The following is an 11,427-nucleotide window of genomic DNA, read 5'->3' as shown; positions in this document are numbered from 1 at the left end:
TTTTCTGTGGTACTGTTCTAAACATGGGAAAAATGCGCTACTTTACAGGCATACTATAGACACCCCCCAGGCACGAAATTTAAAGGAATATTTCATTTTTCCCTTTTTCACTTTAAGCACAAAAAAATAATAATAATCGCTACTCCAAAAAAAATGGGCGTTTAAAAAAAAAAGTTTTTGCATTGATACATGTCCCCTGGGGCAGGACCCCCAGGGAACATGTATCCCCAAACAATTTTTATGCCAATAACTGGCATATAAGCCTTTAAAATGAGCACTTCTGATTTTTCATGTTAGTGTCCCATAGACTTTAACGTGTTCCAGTGGCTTTCGAATTTGCAGCAAACACCGCATATTGTTCGCTGTTTGGTGAACAGGCGAACACCCGATGTTCAAGTCGAACTTGTAATTAGGGCTCATCCCCAATTACTATTAAAAATAATAATAATAAAAATGCCATAAATGTATCCCCTATTTTGTAGACGCCATAACTTTTGCACAAACCAATCAACATATGCTTATTGAGATTTTGTTTTTTACCAAAATTATGTAGAAGATTTCATATCGGAGTGCGCATGCGCGGGACTTCCGGAACGAAGCACTAGCCGGGAGCTCCGCACCGCTCCGGTCTTTCGCGGCACCTCACGAGCGCTATTGTACGCAGCCAACTCTGGGGAGACCTCACCCGTACAGCGGAACACCTCGGGCACCTACACCTATGCCGGGAAAGGTCTCCAAGAAGGACGTTAGCCGTCAGCTGGACTTTGGCCCGAAGGCCCCACAGCCTCCCAAGATGGCGGCCGCCATTCCCACATGCGGTGAGAACGTGACGCTGACTAGCACAGCTACTTATGCTACGATCGCAGCTTTGCCTGTGATCCACCAGCAGAACCCCTTACCCTCTCCAGCTTCCACAGAATCACTCCTGGGCAGACTGCAAACGGAGAATCCATTCTCCCCGCTGGCTAGCACACCTAACAGTGCTGTGGATTCCCTGCTAACCTCCCCCATCCTACCTGATCATCCCCCTGACATGACCCAGCTATTGAACAGCTTCTCTGATATGCTAGCTGTCGGTCTTGCCCAAAACGCTGCACAAATCACCTCTGCCATTAAAGCTGACATCCAGAGCCTGGGAGCCAGAATGGATGCCATTGAACAAACAGTTGATAATGCAGCTGCTCGCACAGACCAGAACACGGCCTGTATTCAGACCCTACAAGACCAGCTTGACACAGCCCTCTCTAAAATTGACGATTTAGAGAATAGAAGTAGACGTTATAACTTTCGCATCAGAGGCATTCCAGAATCGTAAACAGATACTCAGGCGATTGTCCGAGCTCTAATTAAGGATCTCATCCCTGACATCTCTGAAAGCAGACTTGAGCTTGACAGAGCCCACCGAGTTTTACAGCCCCCCCGCCAGGATTGCCTTCCTCGGGACATTGTGGTCAAGCCGCACTATTATAGTGTTAAAGAGGAAATAATGAAAAGCTCCAGAAACAGGGGAGACATCTCCCTCAACGGCGCCAAAATTCAAATCTTTGCGGACATATCGCCTACTACTATCCAGAAACGAAGAGCCCTCAAACCCCTACTGGATATTCTCTCGCAGAAGATGATCAAATATAGATGGGCCTTCCCTTTCCGTCTGCAGTTTACCTTCAAGGAGAAATCGTATAACATCACGAATTTCCAGAATGGCGAACGTTTACTTCTACACTTGGGGCTCATCTCTCAGGAACTTTCTCCCCAACACATGGAGACCCGTCCGAGTTCCTTCAAGAGGCCATCGCCGACCAGCCCTCTGACCCCCCTCTGGGTTAAACAGCAACCGAAGAGACAGAGGGACGCCGTCCCACCAAGATGAACTCCCGCCCTTCCCGACCCCTTGGGGTCTGACCCTTTCTCTCCACCCTCGCCAGATCTTCTCTGGGCGCAGGATTCCCCAACTCAACCACTGAGTCCACCCGGGACATTTTTCCAGTAACCCTTTATTCCCTGTTTTCTACCCCCCTCCCCCCCCCCTTCCCCTTTTTTGAATTATCAGGGACATGCATGCACGGCCAAGAACCGTGTTTTCTCAACGTGTCACGTTCTGAATCCTGGGGGCCTCCCCCTAGGGACTCTTTTGTTTTCAAATATTTTTTGCTGTTTTGGTTAACAATTTTTTGAAGTTAATGTTATGTTGTTATTTAAAAGGTGCGGACCGCCGCTCGACCGGAGCGGGTATGCCTGCCACTCCACCTGTTGTAGCCCTGGGGATTTATTTTCCCATGGTGGCACCAGGAATGCAACCTTCTAATGGGTTGCCCTTCTACCGATCCCTACAATCCAAAGGGATCCGGAGCAGGCTCCACCCTGCCTTTCCCTTCCATGGGGAACCCAGGTCTCCTTTCTTCCTGGACCTTCCCCCCTTCTCCTCACGCTTTTCTTTCCTTTTCTGGTTTCCCTTTCTTCTCTCTACTCATTTGTCTTCTCCCCCACAGATGCCTTCAAGGAGAGCTGGACGTTTTGAACCTCCCCGGTTTACGAGAACAGAACTTGCCCTCAACCTCGAGACCAGGACCCGCTCGGGACAGGTAACCAAAGCCAGCACATGCTCGCACCTTACACCTCATGTCTATGGCTGATGATATACCCCATACACAATCCCTTAAAGTAGCATCCCACAACACCCAAGGTCTAAACTCCCCCATCAAAAGGCGCAAGGCCCTACATAGCTACCATTCTAAGAACTTTGACATTGTTCTTCTACAGGAAACACACTTCCCGAAAAGTTTTAATCCCTCCTTCCTTCACCGTAATTATCCCACCTTTTACCTCGCCAACGCTGACGATAAGAAAAGAGGGGTCGCTATCCTCATTTCTAAACGCACATCCTTTACCCTATCTCATACGATTAGGGACACAGAAGGACGTTACATTCTTGTCAAGGGACTTGTTAATGGGTCTCTTTTCTCCCTCATTTCTTATTACGCCCCTAATAAAGGCCAAACTAGGTTCTTTTCTTCAATGTTGACCTCCCTTTCCCCTCACCTGGAGGGTAAGGTGATTATGGGTGGCGACTCTAATGTCGCCTTCGATCACGTGCTAGACAAGTCCTCCTCGAAGAGGTCTCTCTTGAAGAGGCCTCCCAAGCAGAGTCTTCGCATTGCAAGGCTCTTTCACGCTTTGGGCATGATAGACTCCTGGAGGGAGCTGAATCCCTCAGCCCAAGATTATACGCACTTTTCTGCACCCCATAGTACCTACGCCCGCATAGACCACATTTTCATTCACTCCACTGATATTCCTCTAACCTCCCATGCCGCCATAACTGATGTCCCTTGGTCTGATCACGCAATAGTCTCCTTGAAGATTTCCGGGTGCCTGAATCGAACAACTCCTCCGCAATGGCGGCTGAAAGAGTCCTTGCTTTCTCACCCGGCACATCGCACTAGCCTCGAAATTGACCTAAAAGACTATTTCCGTACTAATGACACTGAGGACATTTCCCCCAGTGTTCTGTGGGGGGCACATAAGGCAGTTATGAGGGGTAAGCTCATTCAGCTCTCCTCCCGCCTTAAACGGGAAAAACAAGCAGACATTGTCAACTTGGAGAAAAACTTCCAGACCCTATGTAAAGAGCACAAAAAACACCCCTCTGCTTCCTCCCTTGCTCGCCTCGATGCTGCCAAGATCGCTCTTAACACCGCCCTCACATCCAGCGCCGAGAACCATACCCGATGGGTGAGCGGTAGATTTTATCTTAATTCAGATAAATTCGGACCACTCCTCGCAGCGAAACTCTCCCCCAAATTTAGAGCTCAGGCCCTCCCAAAAATCAAATCACCATCTGGTGCTCTTACACAAAACCCCAAACATATCCTGAAGGCCTTCCACGAATTCTATGCTAAGCTTTACTCTAGCCCGAACCATATTAGCTCTCAGTCCACCGAAAACTACCTAGATAGTGTCCCTCTCCCAAAGATATCGGACTCTCATCGTTCAATCATGGAGGCCCCCATCTCGGAAACAGAAGTTAGAGCAGTCATTAAAGACCTTAGGAAGGGGTCTGCCCCGGGCCCTGATGGATTTTCAACACATTATTATAAGACCTTTTCCGACATATTATCTCCTTATCTGGCCCGATTTTTTAACTCATTGTCCCAAGCTTCACCCCTAGACCACACAACAAATTTGGCATATATCTCGGTTATCCCTAAACCGGGGAAAGACCAGAGTCTAGTTAGTAACTATAGACCCATCTCCTTAATCAACAACGATCTGAAAATAATGACCAAAATTCTCTCCAACCGACTAGGATCTTTCATTAGCAATTATATCCATAAGGACCAAGTGGGATTTATTCCCGGAAGACAAGGACCGGACCAGATAAGGAGAGCGGTGGATATTATTTCCCTTCTCAACTCAGGGTGGGACGGAGGGCCTCCTCAGGAGGGCTTCCTTCTTTCTATAGACTTGCAGAAAGCGTTCGACACTATCACATGGCCTTACTTATTTGGCGTTCTACGAAAATGGGGTTTTGGTCCCCACTTCACTCACCTCCTAGGAGCTCTCTACTCTCACCCTCGGGCACAGGTTAGACTCCAGGGCCATCTCTCAGACCCCTTCCTAATCAGTAAAGGAACCAGACAGGGATGCCCACTCTCCCCCCTTCTCTTCGCCATTGGTATTGAAACATTAGCTATATCCATCAGGAATCATCCGGACATTCAGGGAGTACGTTGTGGCAATACGATTCACAAATGCGCTCTGTTCGCAGACGACGTCCTCCTTTTTATTACCTCCCCCACAGTCTCGACCCCTCATGTCCTTCAACTCCTCCAAGAATTCGGACAAGCCTCAGGACTCCAAGTTAATATGGCCAAGTCAACAGCCCTCAATGTTTCCTTAACCCCTGAAGTAGTAAATAGGCTAAAAGAACACTTCCCTTTCGCCTGGAGCTCTCCCTCTATCCCATACCTAGGGATTCAACTTACATCTAACTTTGGCCAGTTGTTCCACCAGAATTACCCACCCATGATCAAAAAACTTAAAAATGATCTTGAACAATGGTCCCTTCATAAGATATCCTGGATAGGGAAAATTAACGCTGTAAAAATGACCCTTCTTCCTAGGTTACTGTACCTCTTCCGCTCTCTACCCATTCCGGTACCTAAGTCTCTTATACAGAACCTTCAATCGGCAATTATTAAATTTACCTGGGGCAAATCCAACCACAGACTCCCCAAGAAAACATTATTTAGACCCAGAAGAAAAGGCGGTCTAGGTCTGCCCAATCTATGGTGGTATTACCAAGCAGCACAACTCTGCCAGATATCTAATGTTTACTCAAGCGGGCCTAAACCCGAATGGATAGAGATGGAAAGACAGGCTATCCCTAAATTTACTATCGATTACCTCTTATGGCGCCCTCCAAAATCTAGACCCCCAGTCATGTCTCCTACCCTCTCTCACTCCCTTGCTCTTTGTGATAAGATTTACAAGTCCACTACGCTTACCTCCAGGTGGCAACCTCTCGCACATATCTTCAATAACCCCTCATTTCAGCCGGGGCTGAATATCAAAGCATTCCAATGGTGGATAGACAAAGGTCTTTATAGAATAGGACATTATCTTAATCCGGCAGGACCACTTAAGTTGAAACAATGCATCTCTAAGTTGGAGATGCCTCCTACAGAAAGGTTCCGGTTCCAACAATTATCCCACTTTCTGCATAAACTAACTTCCCAATACCCCCTTCCCCTCACAGTTTCGCCTTACGAACTCTGGTGTTCTTCAGCCATAGACATGAGGGGAGGGATTTCGCTGATCTATTCGGCATTTGCCGAACCAACGGATAAAGCGCAGTACATGCTGAGCTGGGAACACGACCTAGGAATCGAGTGGGACCTGGACTCCTGGCACACCCATTTCAATACTGCATTTAAGGGGATCCTCAACACATCTCTGGTGGAGGCGGACGTCAAAGTCCTTACCCGTTGGTACCTTGTACCCACACGCCTTGCTAAGTTTTACCCTCATTCCTCCCCCTTATGTTTCAGAGGGTGTGGGCACCTGGGATCGCTCATTCACATTTTGTGGGAGTGTCCCAGGATTAGAAACTTTTGGAATAAGACGTTTGCACTGATCCGCAAGGTCACCGGCCAAGCAGCTCCCCAATCCCCAACATTCGCCCTCTTAAATGAAGGAATCCCCCACATCTCCAAACATACTCAGTCTTTGATTCACTTCATCCTATTGGGTGCTAAATTGACTATAACCAGGGCCTGGAAATCCCCTAGGGTTTCCTTCCCGAATCTGAAACAAAAAATTACCTGGATTATGTTTCAAGAAAAAATTTCCTACACTATTCTGGACAAAACGAGTAAATTTAAAAGGGTTTGGGAGCCCTGGGCTAGTCACATTGGGATCCTTATTTAGTTTTTGGTCTCGGTGTTTTGTTCTAGAGATTGCTCTATATTTTGAGCTACTCTCCCTTCTGTTCGCCTCCGGCTCTCCTTGACCCAGGCTCATTCAGTTTATCATGGTTCCCTCCCCCTCTTCCCCTCTCCTTTTCTCTTTCTTTCTTTCTCCTTCTTGTCCCTCCCCTCCCCCTCCCCCTGGTCAGGCCAGGCTGAGGGGGGGTGGGGGACGCTTTCCTGAACACGCTCTGGCTTAACAATTATATTTAGGCATGTATTTTTATAACAATATCCTTTGTTTGCTTGGCTCTCCCAGGGGCCTGACATCATGTCCAGCTGGGAGCTATGCCTTTGAACAGGACCCCCTTGGGGACTTCCCCAGGTTCTTCCTATTAGTTTTTATGTTAGTCATGTTTTCAGTTTACACTAAACGGGGTATGATGTGACCTGACATTAGCTTATCCTCGGTCCCAGGTGAGCCATGGGGCTCCGACACAGTGAGATCCCTGTCGGGGTGTCGGGGCACCAGGCCGCCGGGAGAGGGGGTTCATTTATGCTTATTATTTTTTAATTTGTCTTTTCTTTTGAGCACGCCTAGTACTCCTAGTTCCTTTTCCCTGTCACATCTCTACCATGGTTTTCTTCAGGAGTTTATTTTTCACTTTAGTTGTGCAGGTTAAACTATACTCCTGACCCACCCCGGTACTAGGTTCTCCCTGCTGTTACCCCTATAGTTTTATACCTGATGACGGAGTAAGAAACTTACTCCATATTGTTCATGTGTACAACCTGTTTTGTTATCTATTCTTTTTTTTATGGCTTTCCCCTGCGTGGGAGCTTCAACTCTGTTATGCCAACTTTTTTTCAATAAAACTCTTTTAAACTTAAAAAAAAAAAAAAAAAAAAAAAAAGATTTCATATCGGCCTAAACTGACGAAGACATTTTTTTTTTTTTTTTTTTTATTTAAAAAAATGTTTTTTTTTTCAAAACTGTCGCACTTATTTTTATAACGCAAAAAATAAAAAACCCGAAGAGGTGATCAAATACCACCAAAAAAAGCTCTATTTGTGGGAAAATTTTGTTTTGGTACAGCGTCGCATGACTGCGCAATTGTCAGTTAAAGCGACGTGGTGCCATATCGCAAAAAATGGCCCGGTCAGGAAGGGGGTAAATCCTTCCGGGGCTGAAGTGGTTAAATGACACATCACTCAAGACAAATATGTTTATATTATATACGCTTTTACTGGAGTAAGTAATGTGGTATTGATACACAGAAGAGGGGAATTGTTCAACCGAGTGCTGGATAACAGCCCAGACTCGGAAGAATAATTTCCCTAAAAGACAGCTTAAAACAGTTCAACAGCACAAAAGCACAATTTACATTGAATTTACAATGAATTACCACTTCAAGCATAATCTGTAAAGGCAGTAAAAGGTTAGTTATCTAGGACAGGCAGTTGCACACTTAAGGGGAACCCCGGGCCGGCCTATTCAACCTTTATATTCTAATGAGAAATAGGGGATAGAATAGGGCCCTTTAAATGGTAATAACAGCAGTGTCCAAAATGCAGGCATGAAAGTCTTCACCGGCAGTTGAAGCTCATTAGGTTGTATTCAATAGGGCACAATGATGTGGTAATAGCCGAAAGGCTTAAACAGGCTAGTTATACTCCTTGAAGTGGTTTTAAGTAAAGGTGTCTATTTACAGTGTTCCAAACAGTAATGCCATAAAGTGTTCCCAAGGGAAAGGTGTCTGTACAGTGTTCAGATGAAGTAGCAAGGAAGGGTTGCAAAGGATAGGCAGTTGCCCGCTCACCAATGACCAGACCGGCTTATACCTTGCAGATAGTGATCCTGGAAGAGACGTACTTAAGCAAAACGACCAGCGATGGCCCACGGCTAATGGACCATAGTGTAGATCTGTTGGGTAGGTACCGCGTAGATGTCAGACGAACATATGGGAGCATAGGGAAATGTGCACACAGCAAGGCCCAGGAAGAAGAGAGCACGCCGTGGATCTCCGGATCCTTTTATGGTCCTCCCAGGAGTCTCTTCGGTTTGTAGCAAGGATCGCTGGGATGTGTAGTCCAGATGTCATATCACACAAAGAAAACGTTGGTCTGAAGGACTACTAATCTCACAATCCTTTCTGGTCGGGCTCACAGATTTGATGACAGTCACTGGCGCCCAGCATTAGAGGGATATGTCTATAGATGAAGAATAGGGATGAGCCGAACACCCCTCTGTTCGGTTCGCATCCAGAACATGCGAACAGGCAAAAGCAAAATATGTGTTCGAACACGCGAACACAGTTAAAGTCTATGGGACACGAACATGAATAATCAAAAGTGCTAATTTTAAAGGCTTATATGGTATTGTTATAACAAGTGTTTGGGGGCCCGGGTCCTGCCACAGGGGACATGTATCAATGCAAAAAAAAAGTTTTAAAAATGGTTGTTTTTTCGGGAGCAGTGATTTTAATAAAGCTTAAATTGAAACAATAAAAGTGTAATATTCCTTTAAATTTAGTTCCTGGGGGGTGGATATAGTATGCCTGTAAGGTGGCGCATGTTTCCCATGTTTATAACAGTCTGACAGCAAAATGACATTTTTAAAGGAAAAAAAGTCATTTAAAACTACTCGCAGCTATAATGAATTGTCGGTCCAACAATACACATACAAGTTAATTGATAAAAATGGCATGGAATTTCCCCACATAGGAACCCCGAACCAAAATTTAAATATGTGGGGTCCCCCTAAATTCTATATTAATATTAAGGGGAACCCCACGCTAAAATAAAAAAAATGGCATGGGGTCCCCTTCAAAAACCATACCAGACCTGTGGTATGGATTTTAAGGGGAACCCCGCACCAAAATTGAACAAAAAATGGCGTGGGGTCCCCCCAAAAATCCATACTAGACCCTTAACCGAGCACGCAACCTGGCAGGTAAAAGAAGGGGGAATGAGAGAGCGCCCCCTGAACTGTACCAGGCCACATGCCCTCAACATTGGGAGGGTGTTTTGGGGTAGCGGCCCCCCCAAAGCACCTTGTCCCCATGTTGATGGGGAGAAGGGCCTCATCCCCACAACCTTTGCCTGGTGGTTGTGGGGGTCTGTGGGCAGGGGGCTTATCGGAATCTGGAAACCCCCTTTAACACGGGGACCCCCAGATGCCGCCCTCCCATGTGAATTGGTAATGGGGTACAAATGTACCCCTACCAATTCACAAAAGTGACAAAAGTGTCAAAAGGGTTAAAAAACACAAGAGAGGTTTTTGACAAGTCCTTTATAAATTTCTTCTTCTTTTGGATAAAGTCTGGTATGTATTTTTGAGGAAACCCCATGCCATTTTTTTTTTATTTTGTCGTGAAGGGTCTGGTATGGAATTTAGGGGGACCCCTACACATTTTTTTTTCATTTTGGTTCGGGATTCCCCTGTGGGAAAATTCCATGCCGTTTTTATCAATGAACTTTTATGTGTATTGTCAGACCGACAATTCATTATAGCCGCAATTAGTTTTAAATTACTTTTTTTCTTTTAGAAATTTTATTTTGCTGCCACACTGTTCTAAACATGGGGAACATGTGTCCCTTTACAGGCATACTATAGACACCCCCCAGGTATGGAATTTAAAGGAATATTACACTTTTATTGTTTCACTTTAAGCATTATTAAAATCACTGCTCCTGAAAAAACTGCAGTTTTTAAAACAATTTTTTTGCATTGATACATGTCCCCCGGGGCAGAACCTGTTTTCCCAAACACTTTTTATGACAATACCATGCATATAAGCCATTCAAATTTGCACTTTTGATTTCTCCCATAGACTTTTAAAGGGTGTTGCACAGCTTTCGAATTTGCCGCGAACACTCAAAATTGTTTGATGTTCAGCGAACTGGCCAACAGCCAATGTTCGAGTCTAACTCATGTTCGACTCGAACATAAAGCCCATCCCTAGTGAACAATGGCGGGGAATTGCACCATATTATGACTTTAGTCCACATCGCTACATGTATAACAAGCCAAAGTGGTTGATCAATCAGTGCGCATATAAAATCAACATAACACTGAATAGTGAAGTGAGAATGTGACAAATAAAAACGTTTCTGAAAGGATCTTGAGATGAGGAATCAAATGGTGAAATATAGTGCTACAGTCTTAACCGTGCAGACTGACTATAAACATGTGTCTCTTCATTCCATACAGTGACACCCCTGTGCGAAGTGGCCTCTCGCCTTACTGCTGTAAGGTAACAGCATAGGAAAGCCAATGATTCCAATATCCTCTGGGATGTTTACATGGATTGCTGGTGACTTTTAAATGCTCAATTTCCTTTATGGGTCCTTTTCTCGTTGTCCCAGGAAACAATGCTAAATGGTGGATGGCGGCTCCTCTATAATAAAATCTCACATTCGCTCAGAGTGGGGGTGAGATTCGGAGGGAAGAAGGGCAATGCCCAGATAGTGTAGTATGTAAAAATATATTTAGTGAATAAAACTATGATAGAAACACTCACATATTAAAAGGTGGAACAGAATATATCATCTACGAGCGCCGAGCTTATTCCCAAATCGCTTTCGGTGTGCCTGTCAGCCAATCCCAATGCGTGTCATCACAGTCATGTGACTTCATCAGGGAATCCCCATAGAAAAAAAATCTACAGAAAATTGTATAATGCATATCCGGCTTTAGGGAACTTCCCAAAACATGGCCCAGTGGGGGTACTTGAGGACTGAGGTTGAGAACCACTGGTATAGGGAACCAATTTCTCCATAATTCCTACAGCAATCGGCTTTCTGAGATGGGTAAAATTTGAATATCGCTTATAGGGGGTAAGGTACCACCTATGGGCAGTCTTTTGAGCTATTTTCCAATGCTGAGTACAGTGAGAAGGGGAGTAGGATAGTGAGAAGGACTTTTTCCAGCTAGCTTCCGGAAAGGAAGATCCTAAGTCCTCCTCCCACTTGTACATGGTGGGGGTTATGTAAACAGAGATTCTCTGGATTTTTTTGC

Source organism: Lithobates pipiens, unplaced genomic scaffold (genome assembly GCF_037356315.1).
Source record: "Lithobates pipiens isolate NorthernLeopardFrog02 unplaced genomic scaffold, aLitPip1_a1.2 Scaffold_54, whole genome shotgun sequence".
In the NCBI taxonomy this organism is placed as follows: Eukaryota; Metazoa; Chordata; class Amphibia; order Anura; family Ranidae; genus Lithobates; species Lithobates pipiens.
This window is presented reverse-complemented; position numbering follows the sequence as displayed.